This window comes from Hevea brasiliensis, chromosome 18, assembly GCF_030052815.1.
Source record: "Hevea brasiliensis isolate MT/VB/25A 57/8 chromosome 18, ASM3005281v1, whole genome shotgun sequence".
NCBI lineage: Eukaryota > Viridiplantae > Streptophyta > Magnoliopsida > Malpighiales > Euphorbiaceae > Hevea > Hevea brasiliensis.
Window position 1 is genome coordinate 2,940,994 of NC_079510.1, and position 11,557 is coordinate 2,952,550.

Consider the following 11,557-nt stretch of genomic DNA (forward strand, 5'->3'; position numbering starts at 1 on the left):
CTTCAGTACCCAACACTCACTACCATATAACATGGCTGGTCGTATTGCTGTACAGTAAAATTTTCCTTTCAACTTATTGGGAATCTTGCGATCACATAAAACTCCCATGGCACTTCTTCACTTCAACTATCCGGCTTTAATCCTATGACTAACATCCTCCTCACATACCCTATCTACTTGAAGGATTGAGCCGAGATATTTAAAGTTATTACTTTGGGGCAGTACCACTTCATCCAAACTAACTTATTCCCTATCACCAGTTCGGCCTTCACTAAACTTGCAATGCATGTATTCTGTCTTCGTTCTACTTAACTTAAAACCCTTTGACTCTAGAGTACTTCTTCAAAACTCTAGCTTTCTATTGACTCATTCTCGCTTCTCATCTATTAGAACTATATTATCTGCAAACATCATGCACCAAGGGATACTCTTTTGTATATGTTTCGTCAATTCATCTAAAACTAATGTAAAAAGGTAAGGGCTTAGAGCTGAACCTTGGTATAATCCAATTGAGATAGAAAAATCTCTTGTGTCCCCTCCCACTATGCGCACAATAGTAGTTACTCCTTCATACATATCTTTTAACACTTGTATGTACCTAATAGATACCCTCTTTTGTTCTAACACTCTCCATAAGACATCTTTTGAAACACTATCATAAGCCTTCTCCAAATCGATAAAAAACATGTGTAGATCTTTCTTCACATCTCTATATTTCTCCATCAAGCTTCTAATGAGAAATATCGCTTCCATAGTTGAACGACCGGGCATGAAGTCAAATTGATTGGGAGAGATAGAAGTGTCATGACATAGTCGATGTTCCATAACTCTCTCCCACAACTTCATAATATGGCTCATGAGTTTAATTCCCCTATAGTTTGAGCAACTCTGTATGTCTCCCTTATTTTTAAAAATAGGTACTAAAATACTCCTCCATTCATCAGACATTTTCTTTGAGTTTAGAATCTTATTAAACAATTTAGTTAACCATGCCACTCCCATATCTCCCAAACACTTCTACATTTCAATTGGTATTCCATCGGGTCCACAAGCTTTACCCACTTTCATTCTCTTAAGTGCTTCCTTTATTTCTAAAGATATAATCCTTCTAGTATAATTCACATTCTTTTCTATTGCTCTGTAGTCTATATTCATACTATTACCACTTTGACTATTATTAAAGAGATCATCAAAATAATTTCTCTATTTTTCTTTAATGTCCTCATCTTTCACCAATACTTTTCCTTCTTTATCCTTAATGCACCTAACTTAATTGAGATCTTAACATTTCTTTTCTCTCCTCCTTGCTAATCTATAAATATCTTTCTCTCCTTCTTTAGTTCCAAGTTTCTCATATAACTTTTCAAAGGCCTATGCTCTTACTTGACTAACTGCCTTTTTTGCCTCTTTCTTTGCTATCTTATACTGTTCATATGCCTCATTATTATCACACTTAGGTAATTTCTTATACTATTCCTTCTTTCACTTCACTGCCTTTTGTACTTCCTCATTCCACCACCATCTCTCTTTTGAGGGTGGTCCATGTCCTTTAGACTCTCCAAGTACTTTTCTAGCTACTTCTCTAATCTTTGATGCCATCTGTATCCACATATCATTGGCCTCCACATTCAGCTTCCATGCTTCGGACTCGAGAAGCTCATTTTTGAACTTCACTTGCTTTACTCTTTTGAACTCCCATCACTTTGTTTGAGCTATACTATTTCTTCTAACCTTAGTTGAATTGTTTCTAAACTTGACATCCAAGACCACTAACAGATGTTGACTTGTTAAAACCTCTCCTTGAATGACCTTGCAATCCTTGCATAGAGCTCTATTTGTCTTTCTGGTTAAGAGGAAGTCAATTTGGCTTATATGTTGCCCACTTTTAAAAGTCACTAAATGTGACTCTCTTTTTATAAAGTAGGTATTTGCTAGTATTAGGTCATATGCCATAGCAAAATCCATGATACTTTTTTCCTCTTCATTTCAGCTGCCAAAACCAAAACCTCCATGAACATTCTCATAACCTTACCTATCACTTCCTACATGTCCATTCAAATCTCCACCGATGAAAACATTCTCTTCATTCGGTATGCTTTGCATTAGATCATCCATCTCTTCCCAAAACTGTCACACCTTACCCCTCTGTAAGGCATAACATGATCCCGTAGAATACCTAATGAACTACCGCACTTCACCTACCGATAACTCATTAAGTACTCTACAAGGGATTTTAAAACAATTTTCTTATTTTTGATAAGTGGTGAGCATTTTCTAATAAGTATTTAAAACATTTAGTTAAAATTAAAACTAGTTAATATTTTTGGTCCATTTTAGTTTTTCGCAAATTTTATAAAAATTTTGACAGAGTTTCCTCTGTATTTTGAGAAAACCGTTCTTCGAATACCTGTAAAAAGCACTTCTAAAAATTTTTCTCAACAACTGCTTCAATTTCATACTCAATCTCAATCAATTTCTCAACACATTTATCAACTTTCAAATTTCAAATCCACTATCAAAATACTCGCAATCCATTTCATTCATATTTCATTTGAAACAAAACAATTTAGATACATCATTACAATATTTACATTAAGAGAATTCCAAACTGCAATATATATTACAACTTTATACAAATTTTATACAAACTGCTCAAGACCCATTTTTACATGTCCATACATTTATGTGCAATATATACATCAAAAGAAATATTTACAGTCAGGGTATAAATTATACCCGATAACTTCTAGCAGGTAGCTCCCCTGTCCTCAGCAGCTCAATCTGCTGCTCCTCTAGTCTCTATATCTGCGACAGCATACAAAGCTATCGCTAAGTGGTGAACTCAGTGGTGCACAAACTAATAATTTAAAACTTAATACAATTTATGCTTGACAATTCATAACAAATAGAATTTTAAAATTTCTAAATTCTTCAAAATCCATGACCTTCAGAAATCCACATTTTCATTCATGCAAATTATTCATTCGAATAACATTTTGATCAAATAGTAACTATTTATTTACATTTCTTTTAAATCCCGAGACAATGCAAAAATTTTTGAATCATTAACAAATTATTTATTTCAATCACAATTTATCAAATTATGCATAATTTAAAAGGCGTTGCCAACAATACACACAGTCGAACCCATGACCCAAAATTCGAATAGATACCGTGTTGTACACCACGACATTTCACATACTCCCAATAACCGAGGCTAAAAGGGAGAAACAAAGACTAGCTAGTATATATGAGTACTCATTCACATCATTCCTCAACTGGCAAGCCAGAGAGGAAGAAACTCGCCCCATCAAGTGGAGGAGTTATCTCACTAGACAGGCTAATGAGAATTCACAACATATTTTGTCATGTCAACTGTGGTTTCAAATCATATTCAAAACAATTTCTATTTACAAAGTGTTTACAAATCATTAATATATTTAATCATCATAAATTCATGCTCAAGGTTGACAACACGTCAAACTTAAAATTTACAATCATCAAAACAATGCAATAAATCCTTAAATGCATAAGAAAATTTATATTCAAATTATACAATTTCATTCAATAAGTTAAAATTCTCAACACAACAAAAATCATAAATCATACAATAAATTTATTTCAAATCAATTTGGAATTGAAAAATAACAAAAGTGTTAGTTGTGCACAAACCTCAAACGAGTCGTCCCTTAGCCTCGACTCGGTTCCTCGGGTTCCTTCCCGATATTCTTTTCAACTGAAACACACAATTTTACAATATTTCAGTACTAGAACTTAACATAAATCCAAAATAAATTTAGCTTCACATTTACCTAAAGTTGCACTGTTCCATTGGTCGATCTACTGTTGGAATTTGATAAAACTTCATTCATAGAAAATGTTCCTTATTGTCTTAAGTGTATTCTCATTTTTGGATCACCTCAATCGGAGTTTTGTAGCTCAAGTTATGGCCAAAATACAATTACTGTTCACGTGCACTGTTCATGCTGAGATTTTGGGTTCTGGCAGATTTTGATCCAACTTCGTTCAGTAATTTAGTCAAGTTAAGTCCATAATTTGGTCTAACTTTCTTCATATGAAATGTTCTACTATGTCTTAGGTTTCCATCGGTTCAAGAATCACCTAAATCCGAGTTTCCTAGAGAGAGTTATAGCCCTTCAAACATTACTGCTCAAATGGAATTCTGCAGAATCGCAGGTACAGTAACTCAACTTTGCTCAATAATTTGAATAGGTTAATGGCATAATTTGGGGTGGTGTTCTTCATGAAAGTTTTAGATCTATGTCCTATCTAATTGCTGGTAAAATTTCAGGTCAATTTGACCTGTCTAGCTCAAATTATGACCAAATGAACAGTTACTGTTCATTTGGTCAGTTTGGTGCAGTGGCAGCCTGCTCTCACTTCACTTTGGTCAATTGTTTCACTAAGTTTTGGTCAGTTTTTGGGCATGGTTCCTTAATGAAAATTGTGCCCTTTTATGTCTATTTTCATCCCCAATTGGTGGCATATCAATTGGGCTTGTAAAATTCTCGTTTTGGTCCTTCAAAGTAGGTTTGGTCATGCTGTCAGCAGCATGACCATTTGACCTACGAATGTGGTTTTCATTTCAACAATTCCCACACATCTCTTTTGGTCATTATTGACCATTTTTCATCTCATAATAGATCAAAGTCATCATTTAAGCATTTCTCCAAAATTTGGTTCACAAACCCTAGCATTCAAACCTAACTCATTCATTTCATGCAATTAACTACATCTAATGGTTTTAATGCTAATCAATCAACTAAGTAAGGTTCCTACACTCATTCAAAACCCTCAAACCATACAAAATCACCCTCCCTCCAAGCTGGACGAAATTTCAGTTTAGTCCTCTTCCAATTTTTATTTCATTTTAAGGTTATTTACAAGCTCATTACAACATCACATATGCATTTAAATGGAAAATAAGAAGTTTAGCATACTAACCTTAGGTGAAATCTTTGATCTTCAATCTTTGTTCCAATTTCTCCCTTTTTCTTTCCTCTATTCTTCCTTTCTATGGTAATTTAGAAGTTTTCTAGGGTTCAAGGTTTAAATTTATGGGAAGGATTCAAGTTATTCAAGCTTGAATAACTTATCAATGGTGGACAAACATGGAGGAGAGAGAGAGTGACGTTTTTTTTTAAGAAGACTTTTGTTTTATTTTTTTTTTCTTTTCTTTTCTTTTAATCTTATCCCTTTTTGAAGACCAAAATTCCCAAATTAATAAAATAATTTAATTAATCTTTTATGACATCCTTCATGATGTCATCATTTTTGACTTTTCTAACTTCTTTCTTTCTTTTTTTTTTTTTTAATTTTTCTATTGGTTCTTTAATTTAATTCCCAACTCCGAAATTTTCTTTTCTCCGATTTTATTTGACAGTTAGGTCAGGAGTCAGCTCTCGGGGTCAATTGACCAAATTGCCCCTCGCCGGTTCATCCCGGTTTGTAAATAATCCAATATTTCTTTCGGCTCCCTGACCTAATTATTTGACTGGCTTAACAGTTCTTTTTTCGTGATTTTCTCTTTTTCACTGTGTTTATAAGGGTCTTAAGGACCGCAGCGTCACTTTTTACGGTTCGAAATTTGAGTTTAAAACGACTTCGCAGTCGTTCCCGAGGAGGTCACTCATCGCTGTGACTCTCGGCTCGTTTAACCTCTTATGTTCTGTTTTTCTTATTTATAGTTAACTAATTAAACATTACTAATTATTTGTGTTTATGGCTTCTCAAGTTGTCTTAAGTGTGGCCCTAATCCCAATAATTGTCCGAACCGACACCGGTCACCGGAACAGTGAAATATACCAGGCTATACCAATAGGGGTGTTACAAAAACCTTTATTTACTCTCACTATCTAGTCTTATTTGTGGGGCATAAGCACTAACTACATTTATTGTTTCTCCCTCTAGTACTAGCTTTACTAGTATAATTTTATCTCATACTCTTTTCACAGCTATTACAGCATCTTTTAATGTCCTGTCTATGATTATGCCCACTCCGTTCTTGCTCCTTTCCTTTCCGGTAAACCACAATTTGTACCATGAATTACCCATTTCCTTACTTTTCTCTCCTACCCATTTAGTCTCCTGAATGCAAGTAATATTTACCCTTCTCCTTTCTAAGGTATCCACAAGCTCCATTAATTTTCCTGTAAGTGATCCAACATTCTCAATACCAATCATAATTCTCCTCCAATCCTGTTCATTCCTAATTGATCTCCTTCTATGTTATATTCCATTGTTCTCTATGCCTATCTTGTGTTCTGTTCCATTATCTGTTCTACTATCTGTCCTATGGACTAACTTCTTTACCCACACCTATCCATAATGTGGGAACCCTTGCTTATTTAACACCACACCCAGGCGCCGGCATGACGCGTCGCTTTCGGTGAACGCCCTACACCCTTGCATATTTCTCACTACACCCGGGCTCCGATGTAGCGCGTCTTAAATAGAGGACGCCCCAACGTTTATATCATTTAAATCCATATCATGAGGTGTGACGAAATTTTTACGCTGGTTGTCACCCACCGCAACTCTCCTCCTTTATCCGAGCTTGGGACTGGCTAAGCATAAACTACTTAGGCAGAGTTACAAGTTTGATTTATAAGACGTAAAAATAATATTTTATATTATTATATAATAAAATTGAATATATTTTAATATAAATATTTTTTTATTTATTAAGAGCATATAAATGTAATAAATTTAAATTAAAAAAAATATAATACTCACAGCATCACGCAGACTTTTAAAGTTTACACACTGAAATTGAGGGCCTGTTTGGCATTGCTGTTGAGACTGCTGTTGAGAAAATCACTTTTTTAAATATACTAGTTAGAGAGCGTTAAAAAATAATTAAAAATTGAAGTTGATTAGTTTTAGTCATAAGAACACTAAAATAACAAAACTGCTTTTCTCAACAGCATCTAAAATGATACTTTTATTTATAAAAACAATTTCGGATTCTGAAACTAAATGCCAAACACGACTTGAATCTCAAAACATTGGATTTTTTTTCTTTGTTCTTTTCTTTTTTTTTCAATCAATAAATCCCAAAAACATTGCTCATGGTAAAACTATTTTAGGATTTTTTTTCTTTATTCTTTTATTTTCTTTTTATAAATTTTTTTAACATTATTTAATTTTTTTTTTATCTCTACTCCATTTATCAATAAATTCAATTTAAGATGTTAAATAATAATAAAAATTATCAGCTGCTAAGATGATCTTATCATTTCATTGAAGCCTTCCTCTATTTTTTGTACTTGAAGTGAGCAATGAAGATTTTCTACATACTCCATTTTTGAACTGAAAAAGAAGAGCTTTGACAATCTCAACATATATATATATACACACACACACACACACACACACACACACACCATTGAGTTTGATTGGGATTGACTGCAGTTGGTTTCCTCAAAGACTAACAATTTAACAGCATGGATGTGATAATCTGTAATCCACTCGTCAAATCCGAACCACGAGGAGGAGACCCAGCGAGCAGACAACAAAAACGCCTATTCCCCAAGTACAAAATATAACTGCAACACATCAACTGGTTAAAAGAATCAAATTCTTCTATCATTGATATAGTCTCGATTGGGAGGCTGTCGAATATTCTTCGATTTTGTTCTACATTAGACAAGGGTCCTAACCTTAAGGACCAGATGAGGTGAGGGAAGGGTAAATAATGAAAGGGTAAGGAAGGGGAAGGGTAAGGAGAGTTATAATAAAAAAAATCTCATGTTTGGGAAGGAGTGAATTAATGGAAAGGTAAGGAGAGGTAATGTATATTCTTTATGTTTGGGAAGAGGTGAAGGAGAGGTAAAATTAAGGGGTGTAGAAATAGAAATATTCGTAACTATACTCTCTCCCTCCTTACTCCCCTTACACCCCAATATGGAGTGTAAAAAAAATTGAGATTTGAGGGGTAAGGGAGGGTAAGGCTTACCCTTACTTACCCTTACCCCCCATTAACTCACCTCTTCCCAAACAAGGGTAAAATAATTAATTATCCCTCCTTACCTTTATTTACCCCTCCCTCACCCTCATCCAAACACACCCTAAGGTATAGTTGTTGTCAAATAAATACTTGTTGCGCAATCCATACAGGTACCTGCCGCTGCTGTCTTCCCCAACTACAGTAAAATCAGGTATAGGGTCATGTTTCTCATCCTCCTCCTTCTCCAACTTCAACGAGGATGTCCATTTTAAGGTGTCAAGATTGAAGATGTACAATACCTTGAATCACAAGCATCAATGCCTAGAAAGAAAATACTCCTTCCGGCAACAAAGGAGAAGCACCACAAGGTCTGAATATCTATTGGCGGATCATCAAGAACCATCCATTTATTGCACTCAGGATCAAAACATTCAAAGAATGTGATAGAATTATCGATGGGCATCCCTTTATCGGTATAACCAGGTACACTATAAGGTAGTGGGAACTTAAAAAGGACACTGCCACTAAGAACAAAAATCTTACCATCAACAGGGTTAAAGATATGCACATCTCTTGGATAAAAAATCATCAAAATTAGGCATGGTGAATTCATACTCCAAGTACTTTTGTTCCCAAAAAGAAAGTAGAATTCAGAACCCAACTGCATGGAGCACATTTAGCTGGGATATTTTTTGCCCAGAAATTCAAGAACCAGAGAGAGACGTTGAGGTTCCACAGTTTCATCCTGAAGAGGATCTGTTGGGATCTCGATTGCAAACATAGAGAGAACCATATCTCCTGCATTATGAGCCAACAACATATGAATCGTTCTACTCATTTCCTCAGTTTTGATGAAAGAAGTTTAAACAAGGATGGAAAACTAGGTTTCTTGCTGCGTCGGCCACAGTGAGATATCCGATGAAATTACTAATAATTTCAAAATATAAATAATTTTAATTTATATATTTTTCTTTTAATTTTAATAATATAAAATAATAAATTTTTATTAATTATTTTACATTTTATTTTTGTGTGCATAGTGGGAGGGGACACTAGAGATTTTCTGATCTCAATTGGATTACACCAAGGATCAGCCATAAGCCCTTACCTTTTTACATTTGTTTTAGATGAATTGACGAAACATATACAAGAGAGTATTTTTTGGTGCATGATGTTTGTCATTGATATTGTTCTGATAGATGAGACACGAGAAGAAGTCAATAGAAAGCTAGAGCTTTGGAGAAGTATTCTAGAGTCAAAGAGTTTTAAGTTAAGTAGAACGAAGACATAATATATGCATTATAAGTTCAGTGAAGACTAAACTGGTGATAGGGAATGAGTTAGCTTGAATGGAGTGGTACTGTCCCAAAGTAATCACTTTAAATATCTAGGCTCTGTTCTTCAAGTAGATGGGGGATGTGAGGAGGATGTTTGTCATAGGATTAAAGCCGGATGGTTGAAGTGGAGACGTGCCATGGGAGTTTTATGTGATCGCAAGATTCCCAAAAATTTGAAAGGAAAATTTTACAGTACAACCATACGACCGGCTATGTTATATGGTAATGAGTGTTGGGCACTGAAAGAGTCGTATGCGTCTAAAATAAGAGTTGCAGAGATGAGAATGTTAAGGTAGATGAGTGGCCATACTAGACTAGATAAAGTCCGTAATGAGAGTATTAGAGAAAAGGTAGGAGTAGTGCCAATTGAAGATAAGTTGAGAGAAGGGAGATTGAGGTGGTTTGGTCATGTGAAGCGTAGACATACGGAGGCTCCAGTTAGACAAGTAGAGCACATTAGGTTAGAGGATAGAAAGAAAAAAAAGGATGGACCTAAATTGACTTGGAGAAGAATAGTACAACATGACCTAAAAGCATTACACATTTCTAAGGATTTAACCCAAAATCGTTTAGAGTGGAGAAAGCGAATCCATATAGCCGACCTCAAATTTTTGGGATAAAGACTTAGTTGAGTTGAGTATTTTATATTTTATTTTTATTACTTTTTATATAGATAAAACTTTTTATCTCTTAGACCTTTTAATGAAGATTTAATAACAAAAATAATAAAAATATAGTAATATAATAGAAATATTGATTAGAGATATTAAATTATTTGAAATTAATTCAATCATATAATTATTTTCATCATTTTAAATATCAAAATTTTATTATATTCTCTTAACATATTGAAGAAATATAATATATTCTAATATTATCTTTATTTACTAATATTAATATTATTCTTAAAAGTAATATTAATGTTCTAAAAAAGTTTAAATATAGCACAAAAGAGAAAAAAAAATTATAAAAATATGCATACTATATAAAATTATAGATATATATGGTAAATATATATTAATATATTTTAATTTACCTTTTAATAATGACTATTTATTGTAGTATTAAGAGGACAATTATCAAATAATTTGTAACTTACCTAAGAATTGATAACTTAATTATAATTTAAAACAATTTAATAATTAATTAATAAAAAATTAAGAAAATTAAATAAATTATATTTTACAAATAAATTATCATTTGCATAATTTCATAATTTTATGTGGTGGAATCGGAAAAAACCTACAAGCTTGTATAACATTCCCATGGCCCCATATTAAGGAATTGATATATGCATAAAACATCCCTATGCAATGGCCCTATCAATAATTTAATTTTATTGAGCCACCGGAGCCATTGCTGTCATTGGAGCCACAGAGCCGTCGCCACCGGAGCTGTACCCATTGCCTTTGGAAACTCATCTGGCATTTCTCTATTAATGCCAGCCCTCGGAGAAGGTTTTGGCTTAATTTGGATAGTCTTTTTACCCGGAGAGTCCAATACAATTCATCTATACATAGTTAAAAGAACTCAAAAATTTAATTTAATTCGACGTTAATCCATTACATAATTAATTTATTAAAAAAAAATAATTTATAATCACTAATTATTTTTTTATCATTAAATACTCACATATCAATCACAAAATAAAACACTACAGGGCCGCTTTCTTCGTTAATCCTAATAAGAGAGACAGAAATTTTGGTTGATTCTTTGTTAATATAAGAGAGAGAGAGAGCTGATAATGCTTATACATACCTAGCAAGGGCTTGCTCCGTGCAGTTAAAGGGGGAACCGGAAATTCATTTTTGGGTTCAAAAATAAATATTAAAATAATTAAATGAAATTTTGTTAAAAATATAGAGAATAAAATAAAATATAAAATATTTACGAGATTAAAATTGAATAATATAAAAATATGATTAAAATTTACACAAAGATAAAAATATTAGAGGAGTAAATAGTAATTAAAAAAAAACTCTAAAATTTATAGATAAAATTTTGATTTCTAAAATTTTAAGGGGGGAAAACAGCATTTTTTTGAAAAATTATGGGTAAAATTTTAATTTTCAAAACTTTTGGAGGGGCAATGCCCTCCAACTCTACGCAGTATCGCTCCTGCGTGCAGTGGCCGGCGCTCGGATGACCTAGAAAACCATAGCCACAAAAATCATTAAAGGCACTAAATTCCCCATATAACTTTGATATGAAGAGAGATTTCTCTACGGTGAATAGGGATTCTTAGTCGGAA